Below are 10,559 nucleotides of genomic sequence, written 5' to 3'. Positions count from 1 at the left end.
ATTTCCCCAGAGCCAGCCTGTGCCAGTTGAGAGAAGATATGGGCTGAAAAAAGCCCAAGCTACAGCCTTTAGCAAAGGGGAACACTGTGCCTGATCACAAAAAGAGAATGCAATAGCAAGTGCAAATGCAGGGACTAGGATTTGAGGGAGATGATCTGAAAAGGCAAGAAAACAGCAAAGTGGGGAACAGGGGCATGAGAGGGAGGAGAGGAGTGAAAGAGTCCACTGGAAGGTGGGAGCGTGTGGTGTAGGAGAGGCACCCGGGGAAAGCTGTAGGTGGCACATGGACAGAAGTGACAGTCACACCCCACAAGCTATTAAAATAATGTTTTAAGTTCTTAATTAACCATCATAAGACCTTTGACTTTTCATTGTAAAGATTATTTTAACAGTTTGTAGAGAGAAGAGGGGTATTTGTGGGCTTGAATAAATCCTTTAAAAGGCTTACACTGCAAATCAAATGTCATGAGGCAGAATTCCACCCTTCCAGGTGGTCAGCCTGCCCAGGCTACACAACATACTCTGCTTGACTTTGCCACTAGGAAGAGATGGAGAAACAAACCACATCTCTGGGTTACAAGTACAGAGGTTTAGTTATTGTAAAGCACTTCTGTCCCTGTTTCCCTACATCGTCTCCAGAGTATCCTTTCCAATTTGTCACTAATTATTTTTTTCACTGTTCCATGTCATTGCCTTCCTAAATTCTTCTTCTTTCCTTTACCTCTCTCCTATTACCCTGCTACTCTTTCCCTCTCCCACTGCCCTTCACCTTTTGCCACACAGCAAGGCAGACTCCTTTTCTCCTCCGCTGCCTTAGCACAGCTCAGGAGGAGCACAGACAGCTCAGGAGCACTGGGCCATTCCTGGTTTTTAATCTTCTCACTAGACTTACTACAGCTTCAGTGCAAGGAGGGGGATGCAACTGCTTGCTGAAGCCTCCAGCCCACACTCAGTGTGTCTGCCAAAGGCTGCATGTGCTGTTTCCATGTTGCAGTGCTCTGTTGGCATCTCCCAAAAATAGAGTCAACAGATTCAAGTGACTCTCCCCTAAGCACATTAAATTGTCATTTTTCAGATTAAAAAATAAAGCCCTCACATCTCACTGCAGAGCATGGAGGCACTACTGTTTCTCAAAAAGACAGTTTCTTCTGTATACACACACATGGCCATCCTACATTCATACCTACACATAGCCCTGTAAACGTGGGCAAAACAATATCTTCTTTTTTTGCTCCTAACCCCAGCTGGAGAAATGGCTGAGAATTTTAGAGTAAACTCTCAAAAATATTTGCCTGAGGCAGACAGCATGGAAAATTTTGGCCCAAATTATTTAAGTTTGGCAAAGTCATAAGCAATAGAAAACGGGATCTTATAATAGAAAGTGCTGGGCAGCCCCATGGCCAACACCACTATTTGTGCTGCTTGTAAGACTTCATTTTCATTAATAGGAGCTGCATGGCAGGGCTGGAATACCCTGGGGCTCCCTGTCTTTAATTTCCTTTGAATATAATCTGGGTCTTAAGCCTTCCTTCCTAAATAACCTCTGTCTTTAATTATTTTTTAAGCAAATTACAACTTAACAAGCACACATTCTCGTAAGGCAGAGCCTCTAATTATCAAAATGACAGTGCTGCTGAGAATCTGAATTTCACAGTCATTTGGTGACCAATTCAATAGGTCAGTAAATAATTATACACCATCCCTGCCAAAAAAAAAAGTTAAATAGGATATTATAATACATCAGTGTGTATACCTACACCTCACATTACTCAGTCACCTGGCTGATTCTTGCAGAGGAGTATTCCTGAAGTGAGCAGCAGGGAGGTAGAGATGAGTAGTCCCAAGTGGTCACACAATCACGAATATTTGGAAGCTGCATTACATTAATTTGGGATAAACCCTGAAGGTGTTTCTCAGCCCTTATTTAGGCACAAGTGTCACAAGTGCATGTAAGAGACACCAGGATGTAACTCACCACTCTTGGATACATTTGGCCAAATATTCTGCTAGAAATAATTTTACATTCCTTATCTTGCTGGGAATCATTTTCAGATCCTTAGAAAGGTTGGTGTTGTTTTGTAGGATGGGCTCTGCAGTTCCTCTCGACTCGCAGGCCTGATGTGTTGCTTCATTCTCTGATGTGACACAGAACAGGCACTGGGTATGAAGCCACGGGCTTTTAAACCTGAGCCAAGCTTGCTGCAGAGTCCTTTACTCCAAAATCTTGCAGGGCTGTACATTTTAAGCTAGACTAGAGTATTTGGAATGCCTGGTGGTTACATTACCCTCTATTGGAGCATTACCATTCAGAAATTCCAGCATAGTTCCTTTATGTTGCTTAAAGAACTGTGCCCAATGCTGACCCGAAATCCCCACCATTATTAATCCATACATTTCACTTATTACATACATCACACAGTCATACCTGAGGGGATGAGACCCAAGCAGTGAACCAAATAAAAGTGGGTACTATCCAGACTACTGGGCAGTTCTGAGATCACACACTCTCCACAATCTACCTCCTCACTCCCCAGTTTTCTCTTCGCTACCACACACGAGCTAATCCATGTTGCATTTAGATCTAAGAGGAAAAGAGCCATTTTCGTGGCATTCCCCCTTTGCAGAGCTGTCAAGAAGGTTTTAATTTCTTGTCCTGGTTGTAGAGTGCCTGAGCTGGCTGAGGCCCCATTAAACCCTCCTGACACATTTCTTTAGTGGCCAGCAGCTTCCATAGGTACCAGCTTCGGACCTGTTGAACTAGAATGGAATACTTCTTCATTCCTATGCCAAATTCCCTTAATTTAACCACACAACTCCTCTACAATGTCTTTTAGAGGTTATTCTTCATGTGATACTAGGAGTTTCTGCATGTGAAAGAAAAAACATAGTTTCTGTTTAGTGGCTAAAAAAATGATTCAGCAATATCCCTAGCAAAACAATTGCTAATTGTTTCAAGTAGCTATTTAGAGTGAAAATTAGTCTAAAAATCACAAATTATTCCTATAATTAATCAGCAACATTATACAACAAAGTTTCTAATCCCTACTCTGAATATGAATGAAAATTCCTGAAATACTTGAGTCACCTTATTGAAGGTAAAGACCTGACTCAAGGAAAATTGATCCATCTTGAAAGCAAACTAGAAAATAAAGGTTACACACATCTTCATGTGTGTTGTGCTAGTCTAAGTAAAAAGATGACTAACATCACCCTAGATTCAACTTTCCACAGCAATTAGCTAAAGTATCTCAATTTATCTTTCCCTGACAGTTTATGATTTTAAGGAAATATGAGATGTTTGGGTTGTTGGGGTTTTTTTCCTTTAAATGGACATTGTAGCACCATCTGCTGGTGTTAAAACTTGCTCTGGAAACCAAACACCAGTTACCTCCTTCATTTTAACTTCCTTAAGGCCTGCTTCTGGCTCTTATTAGGAAAGGTTAATTGCTTGCTTTTCTACTGCAGATCCCAGGATTGGAGAAGTAATTCATCCCAATGAATCATGCATCCAGATGGAGGATTCTTCTGGAGGCCACAGATCAGTAGCAATACATTGTTAAAGAAATACCTAATCCACAGCTACAGCCAAGGGGAGATGCAACTGTTTTTCACTGTGTTAAAGCAACAACCCCCACCCCTCAGTCCTTAAGAGGTAACTGAGATTTTTTTCTCCTTGTTTATTCTGAGTAGATAACTGGTATTTAAACTACAGAATTATGATGTGGTATTGGAGATTTAATGTCTGGGGTGCACAGTCAAAAACTGACCTGCTAAAATTACCTCTGACTGTATCCAGTTATAGAATTATATGACTTATCCCATTTAATTCATACAGTTGCTTTTTTATTTCCTTGGACTGCTTCCAGCTCAACAATTCTTTCCTGTTTCAGAACCTCTCAGGGCACAGATAGGCTGAAGGAGATGGTCACATTTGGCCTCAGCTGCCTTTCTGCAGCTCCTGTCCTGGATCCATGAAACATCTCTCACCTTCAGTACAAGTTTGATCTCTGCCTTGCTGAAGCCAAGCTCACAGAGTTCCTCCCTGCAAGACTTGCCAAAAGTCTGAGTTTGACTGAAACATCATAAAGCACCAAGAAACCTGCTCTGGACTTCATGGTCTCCCCAGAGAGAAAGAATATCAGCCCATTTGAGTTTAGGCAGCTCTAGCAGACAGATGTGCCAGGGGAATTGCATGTCGTTCACATCAATGACTCCTATGACATGAAAAAACAGGAATGGACCTGGGGATCTCTTTTTCAGTCTTCCCTTTCAATACTCAGCATTAATGTTTGTGGCCTGTATTTCAATCTCAGCTCCCATCCACCACATCACAGCCCTGTCTGTACACCTCTTACCTCCCTTACTCCAAGGAACACACTCCCTCCCTCAGGTCCTTCTGCAGCCATTAGTTTCTCTTCTCAATTGACCTTTCCTTGTGCTAGAAACTCCTCCTCACAGAATACCCATGGTTTAAAGCTGAAACTCAGTTGTCTGAATAGGATGTAGAGAAACAATCTCTCCAAAAAGTACACTCCAGATTGCAATGAAAAGCTGATGCAGGAGGAAATGCCAGTTTAACAGCATGGGGGGTCAGGATGTTATGGGCCAGCAGCAGGGCTGGGATGTGAGTTCCTTGTCCTGCAGCAAGGCTCTGGGCACCCCTTCTCCTCAGTAGGCTCCAGTGTAACAGTATCCTGCCATGGTCAGCTGGGGCAGCCCTTGCCCCAGGGAATCTAAATGGCCATGAGGCAATTATCCTTCCAGATAAAGTAGCAAAGCCCAAACCGTGCTCACCCGTAAATTCTCAGCTCTTGAGACTGGTGACTGAAGACTTTTCAGACAGATGTTCTTGGGTAAATTTGCAAAGTCGTGCTCAAAAGGTTCAAGTTAAATAAAAAAAATCCCATTTTTTCTACAAAATAAGCTGGACAAAAGATGCAACACTGTAATGTGAAAGAATTCCTTAGGAGCTGTAAAGAATCAAGGAGGACCTTGAACACATTATATGTATTGATGGAAAAACTATGATCAAGAAGCTCAGGCTAGAGATGGTTCTCCTTGCAGTATCCAGCCTCTCTGGACTGCAAAATAAAGAGGCATATTTAGTATAATTAGTCCAATTATGTATGCCAACACTGGTGAATGTCAATTCAAATTCACTTCTGAATTTCTTTTTTTACATTAGTATCATTCATATCTACTTTCTGTCAATAAGTGAGATTCAGGGAGAGGTTTATCAAGAAGACATGATTTGGATGGGGAGGGGTGAGAAGACTGCTGTTTCAGTAAAACAGAAACTGTGGAAATAAATTAATTTGGGCAAATTTCCCATTGAAACAAAGTCAAAACCTTTTGAAACTGTCCCAATGTCCTTTCCAAAATATTTTGAACAAATGAGTTCCTTTGAATTGCAATCTACTTCTGCTTTTCAAATTTAAATGAACGTATATTCAAATAAAAGGTCAAAGTTGCCATGAAAACTTTCCAAATTTAATGAGATTAATTGGCCTGATCTCCTAGACAGCATTAGGGACAGGAAGCCACTGCATGCCATGGGAGCTCACTGTGCACTGAGACTCAGACTGCAGAGATCTCCTGAGCTCCACTGCACCTTCCTCCAGTGGCTGAGGGCACATGGGAAGTGAGAGTGCAAGTCACTGCTGGAGGTGTCCCACAAACTCCCACGGAAAGTGAAGTGACACTGGAAACACCTGCATTAACAAACAGCCGAGGGAATCAGAAAACTGCAGTGGCTTGCAATAAGGGGAGGAAAGCACCTGAATTACATGTAGCAAATTTACCCAGAGAAAAATGTGTTCTCGTTACATTTGCCTGCTAACAGACATTTATATTAGAAAATATACATAATTTAGAACCATTTTTACATGTCTGAATGTAGCTTCTATACATCCATTTAAAAAGCAGGTAATTGAAACACGTACAGAATTCCCAGTTATTCATCTACAGTTCTGATTCTGCATTTCTGATGTCTTGAGACAGAGGATGGGATATTGCTAACACGAGATGCCACAGATTTGTTTCATTAAACTGCCTGACCAGTCAATTATGGAAAACATTTTGCATTTCAGAAGTAGTAATATTTTAATTCTGTGAAAAAAATTGACGTGAGATGAAACTAAATCAAACACTTATTTTATGTGTGTTTCTCATTCCTTGTCTCACCCTAAAGGCAGAAGTAAGAAATTTCAGAATAATGAATAAATGTATGCTGAAAATCCCCAAACACCCTTCATCCCTGATCCTCTATCTTGGAGAAAGGAACAAGACTTACTATTTGGGTTGTCAGAGGTCTTGAAGCAGCTCCACATTAGTCGATGTCCTTTCAGTGTTTGGTTTCAGGTGTGGTCACTCTGTGAAAAAGAAATGCCACACTTGCACATCTCGTGGTCTTTTTCATGCTTTGGAAAAGAAGAAAGAACTTTTTTTCCATGTATGAAATATTACAATGAAAAAATTTCAGGCTTAATGACAACTCTCCCTACCCCAAGAGGTACCAACTTGCAAGCCTTTAGGATTTCCACAGGCCATACAAAAGGACCTCAGACTGCAGCACAGACTATTTCTGAGTCTGGCAGGTTCTCCCCCATTGATGGCTGCTCCAGCCCTGTCCTTTGGAGCTTTGTGGTAGCTCCATTCCCTCATTAGGCTACATTAGGCTACACAGTGTACTCACAATTAATAATGGAACAATTAATAATTGGGTGGTTTGAAGTAGTTTTCAGTCTTGCCAAGACTGGGTTTCACTGGGTGAACAGTGATAGTGTTGGAACAACTGCCTATACAAATATCCCTTTTTGTGGTCCTTCCCTTTCCACTGTTGATTACTAGAAATAAGCAAGTAATAACCCATCTTCACCTCTAACCTACCTTGGGCACTCTTCTTCCATGGCTGTTTGCTGCTCCTGGAAGAACACAAATAATCTCCTGTTCAACTTTGATATGATAAACTATATGTTTCCTCTTGGAACCAGTCCAGCTTCCTCTGGAGGCAACAATAAAATGTTCATTAATAAATTATGAGAACCTTTAACAAGTATTGCCCTGGAATTTTATTAGCTCACTTCCTAACCAGCACTATTGTTGAGATAACTTCTGTTCCTCCAACCTGACACAGCCATACTGAGAGTTCACTGAGCCTTAGTTAGTTAGACAGACAGACACAGAGATATTTTGATTGAGATAACATCCAAATGTCCCATTCAAAGCTGGAGGTCTGTGTTCTTTACCTGGAAATCCTGAGGCTGGTCCATACTAGCAGGTACCATGGGAGGTATATTCACAGAATCACGGAATCATGGAATATCCCAAGTTGGAAGGGACCCACAAAGATCATCTAGTCCAGCTCCTGGCCCTGCACAGACACCCCAACAATCCCCCCTGTCCCTCAGAGTGTTGTCCAAACCCTCCTGGAGCTCTGGCAGCCTTGGGGCTGTGCCCACTGCCCTGGGGAGCCTGGGCAGTGCCAACCACCCTCTGGGGGAAGAACCTTTCCCTGAGATCCAACCTGAGCCTGCCCTGGCACAGCTCCAGCCATTCCCTCAGGTTACTGTGCATGGCTAGAAGATGCTACATGAGAGCAAGGTATTGTCCTTCTGATTCACAGCTCACAGGAAAAGTGAGCTGCTACACATTCACAGGTAATATTAGCATTTCAGATCAGTAAAACTGTATATACCATGCCAAAATTGAATAGCAAAAACCATCGACTTCCAAATGTTGTCTTTACCATGAAATTATTTCTTAGGTTGCATTAAATCAAAATGTAGTTGCAAAACTTAAAACTGGTTTTCAAACTCTAAGTTCATGGAGAATCTATAGATGGCAGTTCTCCTTCCAAAAATCACCCTTTGACTGTGATGAGAAGAGGAAAAGCAAGGCAAAGCTCCGGTATTAGGTATACACAGAAATGTAAAAAAGGAACTACAAGTGCACTGCAGTGCTTAAGGTGACAATGAATTCAGCAGCCACAAAATATTACCTTCTGGAGGGCTTTTATTACCACAGTATAACCTGATAGCAGAAAAAGTGGGCTCCCTCCCCCTCATCATTCCAGTTAAAAAAAATTAAAATCTTGAGCAGAAATCCCTTCAAATCATCATGAAAAGGTCTGTGCACAGCCTTGGTATAGTGCAATGAAATTAAAAAAGATGTCATGTAGCCATGTCAGCCACATCTGTGACCCATATGGTGCATGGAACAAGAGCATATGTCTGTACCTAAAGAGAACATTATATGCTGTATGAGGTTGGGGCAAATGTAACAGTGAAGTAGAACACCTTCACATTACAAACACAGTTTGTTATTTGTGTCACATCAAAGAAAGAGTCTCTAGGAATTATTGGCCTTTGAAGTCGTTTAATTGTGATTAAGTGAACTAAGAACTAATGTAAATGGTGTTTTATACCCCAGTGAATTAAAGTATGAGATCTAGTCAAGGTGAATAAGATTTACAGCCAAAACTCATGCAACCTTACAGTAATTTCATGACACTTTTACTACTAGCCTAGATATTTTGTTTCTTGAAATAATTAAAAGTACACAAAAAAATTTTACTCTTTGGATACTTATAATAAACCACAAACAGAAAAGACAATAGGTTGCTTTTCAAGTTATTTATGCACTTCTACTTTTATAATAAAGGAACAAAGATAGTGCAGGGCAAATACAAACTTCAGACTTTAATACCACAAAAAAAAGCATAGTCGAATGCCCACAAGTCTCTTTCATTTGGACTAAATCTGACACAGATTAAAGTCTCAAGACTCATTTTTGGCTAATCCCAAATACCTGTCTGCTAAAGAACACATTTGTTATCTGAAGACTCCATGCATAATAGGAGAAGTAAAGTCAGCCGACTCACTCTAAAGATACTAAGGGTCTTCTTACAGATTTTTAAGAAAAACTACTTCCAGGTATTGGCCTTCAAATAGAATTATGAGTGTCTAACAAGAAGTGCATAACATATCAATGAATTGTTATATTACACAGCTTTTCCAGCTGGAAGTAAACTCATTTTCCAGTGACAACTGTTAATCCACTCTCTTCAAGAGCTGCTGTTTGAAAGGCTCCAGGTAAAGAACAGAAACTTGGCTGACAGAAGAAAGTACCAGATGGCTGCTGGGATGGGGAAAAAATTGAAGAGGGGAAAACACTGAAATGTGAGTTGTAGAAATAAGGATCGAATCACAATCAAAATGTAAGTAAAGAACCAGAGCCTCTGGATTTTAACAGGAGCCATGTTAGCAATGGAGTATCTACCCAAGGCATAAACTTGACAGCCTCAAGAGCCCCTTAAAATGCAACACAGCATTGACAAATTGTATAAATTAAATGTATGCAGAATGCTCTTTGAACAGTGTCTTTTGGCTTACGTGGCCATACACTTTTGTGCAAACCTACCCCTCATACCTTTTACACATAGAGTGTGCACTTCTTCAATCTTTCAACAAAACTTCAATCACCAATAAACTATTTGGAAATCAGAGGCATCAAAATCCATATTGTTCATGCTGTGGTAGTAGACCCTGTCTTTAGTAGAAAATGGTGTGGAAGAAATGGTGTGGGGCCAAAATTTAGCTCTAAAGATCAAACATGTAACTGACTTAAGAACATCAGTGAGAGAGGCTTACAAAATACATGGTCTTGACCTGCTGGTCCCCTCCTTCTAGCTCTAGACACTGAAGTTAATCACTTTAGATCTGTCTCATTTTAACTTGCCTTCAGAAATACTGTCCTAAAGAAAGATACTAGTACTGAAATAATATTTATGAGTATCCAGATTTGAATAAATGTTTGTATATATGCAGAGTAGTCCCCAGCTGGGGACAGGCACAGTGATTGTGGGTTACGATCCCCTAAAGAAAAGGGCCACTGCTGTCAGCTGTGCTGGGTGGCAATAGCTCAGACATCCATTTTATATCCATCCTGACCAACTGTGTTTTAGGAGGATTTCTTTCAAAGAGTTAAGCTTACAGCTAATTCTGTTTGGGAGTAACAAGTTCTACATATCATACAGCAAACTCAGTAACATGTTTGTTCTGAGCTGGCTCAGACACACAGACTCATCACACCCATTCTTAGACACACGCTTCTGTCACCTCTTCCCAGACACAGCACTACAAAACAGCCTTCCAGAATATCCCTATTTTCACTTGCCTTTCCTTCCATTGGGTGATCCTCAACCCGACTGGTATGAGAGACTTCATTAAAACATTCCAGTTGAACTGAACTAGGTGATCCTCACTGCCAGTGAAATTGCTTTTCCTAAGAAGTCTGTGTAAAAGACCAGCACCTGGAGACACCAGATTGCTCGAGGGATTGGTAACAGGCTATGGAATATTGAATCTCTAGGGTACTGGCTTAAATCCAGAGTCAGGACCAAACATGAAGCATCAGTCTCTTGGGCAGGCTGCCACACAACACCTCTAAAAATCCTTCTCTCCACTCAGGAGAGCCCTCACCACTCCTCTGCTGAGGAACTTTCTCGTCTTTCCAGTGTGAGCCGCACGGCTGAGACAAGGTGGAGGGCTGGAGTTCGG

At 41.2% G+C, this 10,559-nt stretch overlaps 1 long non-coding RNA gene across 1 annotated transcript; it reads right to left on the bottom strand.

Annotated features, from left to right (window-relative positions):
* Window positions 1-5,578: 5,578 nt before the first annotated feature.
* LOC108498245 lies at window positions 5,579-6,925 on the bottom strand. Its single transcript, XR_001875126.1, has 3 exons — window positions 6,889-6,925; window positions 6,293-6,371; window positions 5,579-5,711 (listed from the first exon to the last, which is right to left on the bottom strand). It is a non-coding gene; the product is annotated as an uncharacterized LOC108498245 (long non-coding RNA).
* Window positions 6,926-10,559: the final 3,634 nt, after the last annotated feature.

This window comes from Lepidothrix coronata, unplaced genomic scaffold (genome assembly GCF_001604755.1).
Source record: "Lepidothrix coronata isolate B3197 unplaced genomic scaffold, Lepidothrix_coronata-1.0 Scaffold2, whole genome shotgun sequence".
In the NCBI taxonomy this organism is placed as follows: domain Eukaryota; kingdom Metazoa; phylum Chordata; class Aves; order Passeriformes; family Pipridae; genus Lepidothrix; species Lepidothrix coronata.
This window is presented reverse-complemented; position numbering and strand designations above follow the sequence as displayed.